This window comes from Arvicanthis niloticus, chromosome 4, assembly GCF_011762505.2.
Source record: "Arvicanthis niloticus isolate mArvNil1 chromosome 4, mArvNil1.pat.X, whole genome shotgun sequence".
In the NCBI taxonomy this organism is placed as follows: domain Eukaryota; kingdom Metazoa; phylum Chordata; class Mammalia; order Rodentia; family Muridae; genus Arvicanthis; species Arvicanthis niloticus.
This window is the reverse complement of record NC_047661.1, coordinates 57293199-57308713: the sequence shown is the minus strand read 5'-3', so window position 1 is coordinate 57308713 and position 15515 is coordinate 57293199.

Genomic DNA, 15515 nt, shown 5'->3' with positions numbered 1-15515 from the left:
TCATGAAGTATGTCTCAACAGATACAAGAAAGTTGAAATAACACCTCATATACTTCGAGAGTACCACAGACAAAAGATGGATTTCAATAATGACAGAAACAACAGAATGCCTACAAACTTATGGAAACTGAGCAGCTCTCCATTGACTGAGAATATGTGTCAAGACAGACATAAAAAAAAATACTTTCTAGCATTCAATGAAAATAAATACGTAGCATACTAAAACTGGTAGAGCATAGTGAAAACAATGTTAAGAGGAAACTTCACAGCAATAAGGCTCTGCATGAAAATATTGGAGCAACCTCATACAGCAATTAACAGTTCATCTAAAACTCTAAAACTAGAAAAACAAAATGTAGTCTCATTGAAGAGGAGTAGCTAGCAGGAAAAAACAAATGGGGTGATGAAATCAATAAAATATAAACAAAGAGAGCAGTAAAAAGTATCAACAAAACCCAGAGTTGGTTTAAGAAAATCAATAAGATAGAAAAACCCTTACACAAACTAAAGCTGATTTTTGAGACATCCCTGCATATCTGGGATGAATCCTACTTGATCATGGTGGATGATTTTTTGATGTATTCTTGGATTCAGTTTGCAAGTATTTTATTGAGAATTTTTGCATCTATGTTCCTGAAAGAAATTGGTCTGTAATTGTCTTTCTTTGATGAGTGTTTATGTAGTTTATTTGTCATTGTAACTTTGGACTCATAAAATTAATTGGTTTGTCTTCCTTCTGTTTCTATTTTGTGAAATATCAGCACTAATTTGTCCTTGAAAGTCTGATAGAACTCCATGCTAAAAGTGTCTGACCCTGAGCTGTTTTTGGTTGGGTGACTTTTAATGACTCCTTTTACTTCAATGGCACTTATATGTTTAATTAAACTGTTCATATGATTTTTGATTTAACTCCAATAGGTGGTATCTATTAAGAAACTTGTCCATTTCTTTCAGATTTTTTTTTAACTTTGTGGAATACAGTTATTTAAAGTATGACCTAATGACTCTTTGGATTTCCTTGGTGTCTGTGGTTATGTCCCCCTTTTTGTTTTGCATTTGTTAGTTTGGATATTCTCTCTATCTTTTAGTTAATTTGGATAAGGGTTTGACTGTCTTGTTGATTTTCTCAAAGAAGCAACTTTTTGATTCATGGATTCTCTATATTGCTTTCTTTGTTTCAATTTTATTGATTATTTTATTGGTTTCAGACACAATTGATTAATTCCTGCTGTCTACAGCTCTTCAATGTGTTTGCTTCTTTTGTTCTAGAACTTTCACCTGTGCTGTTAAGTTACTAGAGTGAGATTTCACCAGGTTTGTTGTTGTTGTTGTTTTTGTTTGTTAGTTTTGAAATCAAAGTGTACTGGCTGGTTTTGTGTCAACTTGACACAAGCTGGAGTTATCACAGAGAATGGAGCTTCAGTTGAGAAAATGCTTCCATGAGATCCAGCTGTAAGCCATTTTCTCAATTAGTGATCAAAGTGGGAGGGCCCCTTGTAGGTGGTACCATCCCTGGGCTAGTATTCTTGGATTCTATAAGAAAGCAAGCTAATGAAGCCAGGGGAAGCAAGCCAGTAAGTAACATCCCTCCATGGACTCTGCATCATTTCCTGCTTCCTGCCCTGTGTGAGTTCCAGTCCTGACTTTCTTTGGTGGTGAACAGCAATGTGGAAGTCTAAGCTGAATAAACCCTTTCCTTGCCAACTTGCTTCTTGGTCATGATGTTTGTGCAGGAATAGAAACCCTGACTAAGGCAAATTGGTACCAGAAATGGAGTATTCCTGTGTCAACCTGACCATGCTTTGGGGAGGACTGTGGATAAACCTTGGAACTTTGAGTTAGAAGAGCCATTGGTTGTAAAGTGCTCTGTGAGTTGTTCTATAGGAGCTTGAAAGATAGTGTTGAGAACAGTGCAAACAATGGAGGCCTAGCCTGTGAAATTTCAGAGGGAAGATGACTTTTATCAGGGCCATTGCTGTTATGATTGTGAAGATTCTGTGGGTTTGGTTAGATTGGACCGGAGAATCAGCTGTGATTAACAAGATACCAGAACTACTAAAGCAAAATATTTGCATTACTGGGACTATTGATGATGGTTTGCTGGAGCTAAGAAATTAGTGGTGATTAAGAGACCAGTATCACTGAGGTGAACTCTTGTGGGAAGTGTTTTCTGAGAGCACAGAGGCTGTGTTCCAGAGATAGCCAAAGCTGTACCTTGTGCTATGGCTGGATTTGGTAATGTGTAAGAGTCATCCAGATAATACTTGTTTTGAAGGGATGAAGGGGATCATGAAGAGCAGCTGAGGCTTAGCACTGTGAGAAGCCACACAAGGCCATTGGTGAAGAAGGTGCAGCCTCAGTTGCAACTGATGGCACAGGACTGAAGGTGTCATGCAAATGAGTTAAGTTTTGGCACTATGAAGAGAGCCTTAGAGAGGCTATTTTGCAGTGTTTTAGAGATGCTTGTACCATGAGATAAGCACCAAAAACAGCATGTGCAGTGGAGTACAGACAGCTGGAACCTAGAAGACAAGGTGTGTGCTTACAAAGGGCAGGGCTGAAGAAGTGACCCAAGCCCTTGGAGGAGCTGAGAAGATTATGAGTGGATCTCAGACATTGGAGAGTTGGAGTTTGATTTGCTTTTTATCATGACTCTGTCTTGATATTTTTCCCTCTTGAAGGAAGAAAGTATTTTAGTGGAGCCCACAATTAAGAGACTTTGAATTGTAAAAAGACTTTGAATTTTAAGAGATTGGCTATTTTAAAAAATATTGAAATTTCAATATGTCAGAATTTATAAAGACTGTGGAACTTTTAAAGTTATTTAGATCTTGGGGATGAATAAGAAAGTAAGGGTTGAGGCTTAATAGTGATGTGTTTGTATGTCAGGTTGACAAGGGGTCAATTGTACTGGTTGGCTTTGTGTCAATTTGAAACAGCTGGAGTTATCACAGAGAAAGGTGTTTCAGTTGAAAAAAAAAAATGGCTCCATGAGATCCAGCTGTAAACATGTTCTCAATTAGTGATCCAGGGTGGGAGAGCTCATTGTGGGTGGTACCATTCCTGGCCTGGTAGTCTTGGGTTCTATAAGAAAGCAAGCTGAGCAAGCCAGGGGAAGCAAGCCATTAACATCTCTCCTTGGCCTCTTCATCATTTCCTGCTTCCTGCCCTTCGTGAGTACTAGTTCTGACTTCCTTTGGTGATGAATACCTATGTGGACGTTTAAGCTGAATAAACCCTTTCCACCCCACCTTGCTTCTTGGTCGTGATGTTTGTGGAGGAATACTAACCCTGACTAAGACAATGTGGGGGCCAAGAAAACTCTAAGTAACCATTTTATGTGTCTAGTTTGATTTTGTTTTGTTTTATTCAAATTAACTTCTAGAGTTGTTTGTCAAATATTGCTCTCGAGAGCCTGTTTTTTGGATTGTATGTTTTCTGAGTACACAAGATAGGATAGATAGGTGCTTGTGAATGACATTAAGTAAAGGTTTAGAAAATTACAAAGGTGGTATTTTAGAGATTTGCTAGAGATTTTTTTAAAAAAATGTAAGAATTGAAGTATTTTGAGTGGCAAATCTTTTTAGTCATTCAATTTAAAATGAGTGAAAATAAGCATCAAATAAATATTAATTTGTATTTTATATAAATTAATGTTGATCATAAGTCAAATAATTGAATTTTTCCTTGATTTGAAATAGTTAAATTTATTTTACAGACATGGTTTCATGTTTTCCAAGCTAACCAGAGACTCACTATGTAGCTTACAAGTCACTTAGGACTTTGTTGAGTTTCTGACCATTCTGACTCCTGAGAGCTGGTATCACAGTGTGCATAAAATCCAGGTTTGATTATATAGTGCTGGAATTGAGCCCAGGGCTCTCATATGGTTGGCAATGACTCTATTACTTGAGTTATTTCCTTAGCCCCAAGAAGATGGATAATTTGAACTATATATTTAAATGCCATTTCATATGGAAATAATTTTAGAAGCACATCAGCCAATGACTGCTTTAATATATTGTTCTGTCTCTCTCTTTCTCTTTGTCTCTCTCTGTGTCTCTCTGTCTGTCTGCCTGTCTGTCTCTCTCCCTCTCTTTCTCTTTTCTTTTTGCTGTCTGCTCCTCATTCATGGACTTCATCAATTTATGTTTCTTTTCCTCTTTGAAAATTTCCTTTATTCTGACATTCTCTTGTAAGTTTTATATTTCATCCTTCTTTTCCTCTTCATTAATACCTCTTCTCCATTCTACACCCATTCCCTTTATTACAGTATTTTATTATGATCTTAGAACATGAATTTAACAGCTTTTCTGCCAGATTCCCAAAGTGTATTAATGAATAGCTTGTTATGAACTTTTATTTCATCACCTGTTGACAAAGGACAGACTAAATTATTTTTCAACACTACACTGAGTAAGAGAAGCATACAAACACAGCTAGAATCAGTATTCTGGATTTCCCTATTTATCTCATAATTAGCAGTTCAATTTAACTCTTATGCCTTGTAAAATTAAATTTACCCATAGGAAACAAAATAATGAAGTATTTTGTATAATCGAAATTAACCCAAATTCTTTTGACAAACATAAAAAAATGTGTGACAGCAAGGTTACACAGCTGGTTCCCACTTGAACTCCTATTTGGCAGGTTCACAGCACTGAAGTAAATCCCATCAGTGACTGTCAAGCAACATTCATCACTGGGATTTTGTCCTACCAATTAACAAAAATAAGTCATTTTTCTATTTCATCATTTGGCTCCCAAACGCTGGTTATTTTTGCCTTAAATTTTTTTCTTTGTTGTTACTCCATGTATTTTTATTTAAAAATTTCAATGACAAAAATAATTACATTGTACCACAATATTTTATGACTTATTGAGTACATTTGTTTCTAAACTTACGTGGCAATAACTGATACTGTGATTGATAAGTGTAATTTCCCCAGAACATATTTTATTAGTATCCATGTTTTTAATTATGTAAGTACTTTAAGATCCCTTTTAATAACATTGATATCATTTGTACAACTAGTTAGTATGTTGCTGTTAAATATAATTGCTAAAATGAATACACATGATTGCACTCACATAAGACAAAGATTATAGTACTGACACTTTCAAATAACAAATACAAATTATACACCTCTAAAAATAGACTGTAAACATGTAATATTATCATTTGTAGTTCACAATTGTCTGTTACATATTAAAGTCAGTCACTCCTCAAGAAGATACAACTCCAAACAATTAACAACCTAAAACAACAAAGTATTATTTTTGTCAGTTAGAAACTTTCATTTTCAGGACTAGGAAGGCAGCTCAGTGGAAGATTGCTTGACAAGAATACATAAAGCTTGAGACTTATCCTTACCAGAGACAAATAAAGCAGAAAGAAAGGGGGAAAGGAATAAGAAAATTCTGTCAGTGTTAAAAAGTAAACATGACCATTTAAAAATATCCATTGCTACAATTACTCCTAAATTGCTGATCTCATAAAATGTTTGACTATTCTAAATCATATATTTTCAGGTCTCTTATATGCATCTTACTATGACAATTGTGAAAAAGTTAAGTTGAAGTACTTGACTAATATCAAAGAATTGGTATGTTGTCATATACAGTGTGATACTAAAATGGCAATAAGACCTCTGGAATAATTCTCATTTTAACCAAAAGGTCCATTGTTATGTGCAGTGTCACAAATCATATGAGGTGTTAGGTAAACAAGTAGATTAGGAGCTGAATTGAAGTAAAACATGACAAGCCACAGAGAGACCAGGAAAAATGTGGAAACATCAACTACAATTGATAAACTCCATGTGCCTAAACATAAAATATCAAGTATTTTGTTTCTTTTTCTTTCACCTTAAAATATTTTTAACCAATAATATCACAGGCACTGATAAAAATTAATAAATGGAACCTCATAAAACTGAAAATCTTCTGTAAAGCAAAGGACACCATCATTAGGACAAAACAACAGCATAAAGAATAAAAAATTTTTTCAACTCCATATTTAATAGAGATCTAATACCCAAAATATCACACCATCTCAAGAAACTAGACATCAAAGAAACAAACAACCCAATTAAAAAATGGGGAACAGATCTAAACATAGAATTCTCAATATAAGAATATCAAAGATTGAGAAACACTTAAAGAAATGTTCAATATTCATACTCATCATGGAAATTCAAATCAAAACAACTTTGAGATTCTATATTACCCTTGTTACAATGACTAAGATCAGTAACACAAGTGACAGATCATACTGACATGGTTATAGAGAAAGGGGAACATGCCTCCATTGCTGGTAGTAATTCAAATTTGCACAGTCACTATGAAAATGAATATGGCAGTTCCTTAGAAAACTTATACTCATCCTATTTCAAGAACCATGTATACTACTCCTGGGCATGTAACCAATGAATTCTCACTCCTACCATAGAAACGCTTTCTCAAATAGATTCATAGCAGCTTTATTCATAATAGCCAGAAAGTGGAAACCATCTAGATGTATCTCAACTGAAAATTGAATACAGAAAATATGGTATATTTTCACAATGAATTATTACTCAGCTATTAAAATAATAAGATCACTCAATATGCAGCCAAATAGATGCAACTAAAGAAAATATCATCTTGAGTAAAATTACCAAGGTAATCAAGATAAATATTGTATGTATGTACTTGTGAGTAAATATTAGCTATAAAGTGAAGAATGGCCATGTTATAACAACCTACAGGTTCAGAAAGGTTAACAAGCAGGGCTCAAGGCAGAGATCCATAGATCTCCCTGGGAAGAGAAAATAGTATAGAATTTGCAGGTGGACTGGGGACAGGTAGGTATGAGAATGGGAGAGATCAGTTGTGGAAGATGAAAAGGAAAGAGAATATGGGTATGGAAAGAGGACTGGTGGCATCGTGAACTATGTTTATTTTGAAACCTAGTGCAGAGAAAACTTTGGGGGACATGAATCCAGCCACAAAACCTTCAACCTGCAGTTTCTCTTGCCTGTAGGATGTGCTGCAGCAATGGGAGCACAAAAATTGTGGCACTGGCCAAACAATGATTGTTCTAATTAGTGGCTCATGCCTTGAGGTATATCCCATGCTCTATATTGCCTAGATGATTAGGAAATGAAGGTTGTGTATTCTAGAAACCTAGGGTAGAATCAAATAAATCTGGCAAAAAAAAAAATCAATGAAATGAAATAATTCCTAATGTTGTTCTGTTCTACTCAGCTGATAGGAATAAATGAAGTGACCCACAGCCAAATATTAGGTAGAGAGATAGATAGATCAGGTTGGAAGTCAGATCTCTCCTATTAGAATTCTAGAAAGACCATGGAAAAGGAAGATGAGGTATTTTGGGAGACATAGTAGTCAAAGACACAAGAAGAGCAAGGCCCAGTAATCAACTGAGTAGCATGCAAGGGTGCTCACAGAGACTGAAACTGAAATAATTAAGCCTATATGGCTCTGTACCTGGTCCTTGGTGAGACTTAATACGAGGAATAGGCTTGCTGTATCCTTTTTTTTTTTTTCAATTTTTTTTGACCAATCTGCTTTTATACCATTTTAATTATATGCAAGTTTTAAGGTCAGTTCTAGGTTGAGGAACTAGCAATACAATAGATGCAAATAGTCAAAGAACAAGCAAGACAATAACCACAAGTAGTCAAAGAACAAGCAAGGCAATACAAAGTCTTATGATCACTCCCATGATCACTGTTTCTAAGGGCTTATCAGGATGACCAAAATATCTGAGCCTACTTCCTGTCCTAGCCCAAAGTCATTTTCATGTCTGAAGCCTACTTCTTTGTTCTAGCCTAAGATTTAGATTCCTGCCTGAAATTACTTGTTTGTTCTAGCCTAATGTCAGATTCCTGCCTGAAGCCCATTTCCTTGTCCTAGGCCAATGTCATATTCCTGCCAAGCAGCCCATTTCCTTGTCTTTGGACAATGTCAGATTCCTGCCAAGCAGCCCCAAAAGCTCTCCACATCTCCCTCTTTTTTATTTTATAACAAGACTGAGCCTGTCTTAGGTCATTCAGACAAGAATGATTTACTTATGCATCATAGAATATGCATTATCAAAAGCAATGCACTTCTGTCTTGGCTTGCTGTATCTTGTTATACTGTCTTTGTTTGATTTTTCTTCAAGGCCTGACATTTTCTGTGGTGAAGAGAGGAAGAGGGTAAATTAGAAGAGTGGATGGTAGGCAAGCTAACTCGAGCATATACCAAAAGGACTCTATATCCTATTACAGAGACACTTGCCAAACCATGTTCACTATTGCTCTCTTCCTAACAGACAGAAACTGAAAGCAGTCAAGATTCCCATAAATGAGTAAATATAGAAAATATAGTACATTTGCATCATGGAATATTGCTCAGCTGTTAAAAAAAAAAAAACAAGCAAACTCATAAAATCCATAGTTAGATGGATAGAGCTAAACAAAATTACCTTGACTGAGATAACCAGAACAGAAAAGATAAATTAGTTCATATTTACTTATGTGTGAAAGTTAATGTTAATTTTGTTATAAGCAATCTACAGTTCATAACCATAGATATTAAGTATAGAATAAGGGACAGATTGGGCAGAGTGGGGAAATCTCCTTATGAAGGGAAGATAAAAGGGATATGGATGGAGAGGAACACAGGAAGACTAGCACAAAAGATCAAAATAAAAGTTTTATGGAAAGAGCAACAAAAGAGACAATATGTTGAAGCATAGCTGAAACTCAGGGTCATTGTAAGGGAAGATGAAAATCCAATACACTAAAGCTTCTTAAAATATATGCATAAATTCTTCTTTCCAATTTGTATCCTTTTGATCACTTTCTTGTCTTACTGCTCTATGTAAAACTTCAGGTGCTAAATTGAAGAGATATGGGACAGGACAAGTGAGCAGTCTTATCTTGACCTCCCCCCCCATTTAATTTGCCATTGGCTAGTGGAGATCTTTTTCACCTTTGTTTGCTGTATATTACCTTTCTGATGTTCAAGTGTTTACTTTGTATCCTTGCTCTTTCCAAGACACTTTTAATTAAAGAGTGTTAGTTTTTGTCAAATGCTTTGCCTGCATATAGTGACATGATTATGTAGAATGGATCAAAGAACACAACATATAACTAGCAACACTAAATATAATAGAACAGCAAGTCGGGCATAGCCTTGAACTCACTGGTATATGAGACAACCTCTTGAAGAAAAGATCAAGGCACCAGGGTCAGAATTAATAGCTGAAACCTCATGAAACTGAAAAAAAATCTGTATGTCAAAGGACACTGTCATTAGGACAAAATGACAGCCTAGAGATTAGAAAAAGATCTTCACTAAGCCTACATCTGACAGAGGGCTAATATCCAAAACATATAAAAAAAAACTTAAGTTAGACACCAACAATCTAAATAACCTACTTAAAAATGGGGTAAAGAACTAAAAAAGAGCATTTTTAACAAAGAAATTTTGATAACCTAGAAGTATGAAGCGAATTTTCAATGTCAGTCATCAGGGAAGTGCAAATCAAAATGACACTGAGATTACATTGTACACCCATCAGAATAACTAAGATAAAAACTCAAAGGACAGCCAGCATATGCTGGTGTAGTTGTGTAGCAAGGGGAACACTCCTTTATTGCTGGTGGGAAAGCAAACTTGCACAACCCCTCTGGAAGTCAATTTGGCAAATTTTCAGATTGGGAAGAGTTCTACCTAAAGATCAACAGACCCAAGGAAGCCAAATGACAAAGGCACAAAGCAGGGTGGTTGAATATTTCTCAGAAGTGGAAGCAAAATAGATATAGGATATCAATGGAAGGAGATAACTGGGTAGAAGTAGAGATGGGGAGGGAATCAGAGCAGGGCATGGAGAGCATATGTATTGAGAGCAGGAGATCAAGAAGGAAAATTGGCTGGAGGAGGACATTCTCCAGGACTTGCCAGAAGCCTGGGATGTAGAGAGGCCCCTGAGGGTCTTTTGGAGCAACTCTAGCTGAGACTCCTAGCAGTGGAGGATATGGATTCTGAAGTGTCTTCTTCCTGGGACCAGGTGGGATGCCCAGTGTCCTGTCTACAGGATAAGCAAGTAAAAAGATAGAGCAAAGCCTGAGGGAATGGATAGCCAAAGACTGCCCCCAAATTGAGAACTATCCCGTGGGCAAGAACCAATCCCTGACACTATTAATGACAGTTGGACTTTCAGACAGGAACCTAGCATGACTGTCCTCTGACAGGCTCCACCCAACAGCCAATGAAAAGTGATGCAGAGACTTATACCCAAACATTGCATGCAGTTCAGATAGACTTTTGGAAGTGTTGGGAGCATAATTAAGTGATTGGAGGTATAGAGAGACTCCATTGGAAGACCAACAGATTCAATTAATGTGGTACCTCAGGGGCTCTCAGAGAGTGAACAACCAACCAAAGAGCAAGCACAGGCAGGACCAAGGTACATATGTAGCAGATGAGTGCTTTGGTCTTCATGCATAGCCCCCAAAACTGGACCACAGGCTATGTCTGAACCTGTTGCCCATCCTGTGGATCCTGATCTCTAAATGGATACCCTTGTCTTGCCTTCTATATCAGGCAACAATCTGCTATACTCATATATCTGTGTCTTATAGGGCTATCGTCAGAAAAGCTTCCTCCTGCTGTAGATGAGTGTCTTAGGGTTTTACATCTGTGAACAGACACTATGACCAAAGCAACTGTTACAAGGACATTTAATTGGGGTTGCTTTACAGGTTTTGAGGTTCAGTCCATTATCATAAAGTTAGGAGTATGGCAACATCCAGACAGGGATGGTACAAGAGGAGCTGAGAGGTCTACATCTTCATCTGAAGGCTGCTAGCAGAGGCCTAGCCTCTAGCTAGCTAGGATGAGAATCTTAAAGCCCATGCCCACAGTGACAAACATACTCCAACAAGGCCACACATTCTAGTAGTGCCCCTCCCTGGTCCAAGCATATACAGACCATCACAATGGGAACAATATAAAAACTAACAAATGGAAATTTTGTTATGAATGGGAGACTTTGTAACATTCAACCAAAAGGAGATGTTGTCATCAAATCCCTATCCTCAATTACCAGGGATCTCTTCAGAAAAAGAGTCAGTAAGACTATAAGAGCCAATGAGGATAGAACACTCCAGGAAAATGAAGTTTTCCAGATGTAATAGGACTGTGGCACATATGAGTTCATAGAGAATCTGACATCATGTTCAGATCCTACAGTATAAGCCAGATGGGCTCCCAGAAGTGAGAGATGAAGTACATATGAGTCCCCATTACAAAATCAGAAGCTGTCTCCAATTGATAACCAATCACCAAGAAAATTAAATTTTTTCCTATATTTAATATCTGGGTATACAAACAATGGAGGACAGTCTCCATGCCCAGAAGTCCAGAAGTAGATGGTCAACTAAAAACAAGCTTGGTATTCTGGAGGGGGGTTGTTTTTGTTTCTCAATTCTTTATTTGGTCTCTCTCTCTCTCTCTCTCTCTCTCTCTCTCTCTCTCTCTCTCTCTCTCTCTCTCACTCTCTCTCTCTTTCTCTTTCTTATTCTTTCTTCCTTTCTTACTTGCTTTCTTCTTTCATTCTATCCCCATTCCCTTTCTCAATCTTTTACAAGTCTTTTGTTTACATATTATAGTTTCTTGTTTTGCATTTTTACAGAATTTCTGTGTGTGTTTGGGTTTTTTTTTTTTTTTGCTGCTTTTAGTTTCTATTTGTTGTGTACATTAGAGTTTGTTTTATTTTATTATTTTTCTTTTTATAAAAGATTTCTGCTTCTTTTCTCAAGACAGAGAGTGAAGAAGTGTGTGATGTTGGATGGATTGGGAGGTGGGGAGAATCTATGACAAGTTTAAAAGGGGACACTAACCAAAATATAATGTTAAATGTATTTAAAAAACAATAAAAGTCAAGTAAAATACTTATTCTGAATATGGTATGAAAGCTGGAAATGAACTATATCATTTAAAATATTAAATCAACGTTTCATTTTGGTTTCACATAGTTTAACTCTCCAGATATATATGTATACTTTTAAATGCTTCAAATCAGTATGTTAATATAGATGTTAGGAGATATTAAATAAGGAATATAGTAAAACAAAAATATTTTAGTAACTATGAAAGTAAATGTATAAATAATTATAAAATGAGTATGCTCTAATACACAAGAGATAAGCATACACACAGACGTTTGCAGGACTGAAGCCTCTACTATTCAGATATGTGACTGACCTAATACAGAACTATCAATCTTTTCCTTTGTACTAGTCCTTAATATCTTGGATAGCCAAAGTAGGAACACACAGTGTTAATAACAGTGATGCCTGTATTCTCATGATGAGGGTCACTAAGAACACCCCACAGGTGCTCAGTAGAGCAGAATTAGTGGTATGTGGATGTCACATTCCCTGAGAATATGCTATTTCTAATATCACTGTCCAATATATTTAAATGAACAATAAAAGCTTCAAATTGTTCATTCTGGAATCACCAGATTTGTTTTGATTTGTTGATTTGTGGAGAGTCCTTAGGGGACAGAATTGATGGTTGAGGGCCTAAGCAGGGATTCCAGGTCTCTCACTTGGTATTAGAGGTATCATGGGTAAAGCACCTAGAATAAAGTTCATAAGTCCACAGAACTTAAACAATGTAGTGTAAACCTCTCTCTAGATTCCAGAAGCTGGTCCAAGAGACTGGAATTAAGTGTCTAGGCATAGTGTGCTAGAGTTTTAAACAAATAAACCAGGCGGTTTTTTTTTTGTTTGTTTTTTTTTTTGTTGTTTTTTGTTTTTTGGCCTGGTTCTAGTATTTAACATTTCCTAAATATCCTGAAACATACTAACATATTTTCTTTTATTCATAGAGTTAAATCTAGCCTTATCTATTTGAATCATCTTTTTTAGATTTGACATGTAAAGTCATTTTAATATAATGTATTGCTCAAAATTATTGTACCTGTTTATATTGTTTTTTCCAAATGTCTTTTTTTCCCTGTTGTTTTAACTTTATTTTTCTTTAGAGTTATTAAACATTGTTGTATTTAATCTAAAATGAGCCAAGACTCATACTTTTGTTTTCATTGCTTTCTCTAATGTTACAGCATACAATTTCATCATAACTTCCCAAATAAATACTGTTTTCTATAAAATGAAAGAAGTTTACAAACTGTAGGCTTTTATTTTTTTCACCTTACTATTGCAATTTTGAAAATGTCTTTTAATTCTGTGTATGATATATCAGAAAAAATGCATTCTTAGCATGCTCAAAGTCCTGGGTTCTTCAATGAAAGAAAAATTAACAAGAAAATAAAGACAAAACAACAGCAATAAACCCAAGGCTTTTCAATAATTATTAACAGATAATTCTGACAGCTTTTACTTTCTAAAAGCTAAGGGTTAAAAACACTAACAATAGACTAAAAGATCAGCTTTTTCTGATATATTTCCATCCTCTGTATACATGCAGATTCTCATCAAGACAATGGTGCTTTTTATCTCGAAAACCTAAGGCAGTGTTAGAATATACAGCTCATGTGATTAAATTTGTTTCATTTTATTTTTTATATGTTTAATTTATGTACAAAACTAATTTTTTGTTTTTATTTTAGAACTTTATAAAGGAATACTTTTCCCTCAGCTGTTTTCTTTCATCTTTTTAGTCCAATGTTATGCTTTGAATCATTTATATAACTACATCTAAAGTTCAATGGCATTGTCTTTTGGGGCATTTGTTTTATATTAAGTTATTGCAATGCAAATTTTTTTACTATTACATTATTATTTTATAATTTTCATTTGTCTAAAGTGCCCTTTATATTCTTTCTTATATCTTGCCCCCTTTGAATTATTTTGCATATTTATAGTTCAGTTAACTCCATTAACTATATTATTTATATTTTATACTGCTCATAGTCATTTTTTTCTCTTCAAGTAATAAATCATAATTTTCTGATTCATAGTATGACTGATGCATTTTATTAGATATCAGGATAAATGAAAGTTACTAATTTCTTAGGCTTACAATTTGCAGTTACTTTTAAATACTTTTAAATAAAATAATACTTTTAAATGTATTAATTTTATACAGCAAGAAGTTTAACATAATATTTCAATACATTTAGACAGAACAAATTCATCCTCCTTTTATCCATCCATCTATTTTTTGTATTTCTAGCAATTAGTATGCTATACTTGTCAACATTTTAAAAACATAAACATATGGGCAAGAATATACTTGTACTGATTTAAAGACTAGTGTGTTTTGAAGTCATTTAAATTTGTCTCAGATTTGTTTGCTACTCTAGTCTGTATGTATGTGTAGATTTAGATTATTCTTTACTCTAGTGAGAATACAATCTATGTACTTAGAATAACTATGCATCTAAGATATCACTGTGGATATCTTAAATGATCTGACAACAAAGTCTCCCCACTTTTGTTAAAGTCCTTTTCATATCTTCCTAACATAGGTTGAAATCTTTGAATTATTAGCTATAATGTAGATTCCTGCCTGGTCTTTTCCTAGCATCTTGGAATTTTGCATGTTCTCAAGTGAGACAATATATCAAACCAGGAAGACAGGTATAGCACACATTTCCTACCTTTGTATTCTATCACCTTCCCATGAGAACAAAATTATGTTCATTCTGTTCTTCGGTAATGTAATATAACTATTCCTTATATTTTTCCAGATTGTCCTAGAAAATCTTATGTTTCTCATGGGAATGTGATTATCTTGCTGTTTACTATTTTCTTAAAATATGCCACCATCTTCAGACTTATGTACATTATGTCATTGAGTGATTCTAATGTAAAATGTATTAATATTATATACAACATCAACCTTGTGAGTCGTGAACACTAGTGTTTTACACTTTTCATTTTGTTGATGAATATTAAAATCCAATATTAAAGAAATATCTGAAAAATAATCCAAATTTAAAGATCTCTAATTTGTAGAAAGACCTAAAAATACACAGTTGAACCTGAAATCCTCAAATTTAGCATAAGCTCCTATGTGCATGTGTGAGGTTGTCTGATATATTATAATTCTTTCAGTAAAAAATAGAGTACATTAATGCTAATGCTTAACAAAATGAAATAGTGGATAATAATATCACCAGCAACACGAAAGTACTGATATAATTTTATGAATAAGGTAAAGCATAACCAGACTGTTTTATATAGAGGTTATTATCTATTCAATATCTAACAAATACTGGCAACTAATTTTATGTAAATTTAAAAGGTTTTTACTTTTTCCTTTGTATCTTTTTTTTTTATTTCATTTCTCTCATTGTGCCTTCTATAGAATATTTTTCAGGGTAGCTAGATCTTATTGAAATAAATATCAGCATATACTATTAGACAGTGTGGTTCACTGGATGTGAATTGGTTGACTGGGCTGATGTCAGCAATGCAGATTGCATTGGATCTTGAAACAACAGTGAGGAGGGAACTTTCTAAATTCTATAACTAACTCAAGCT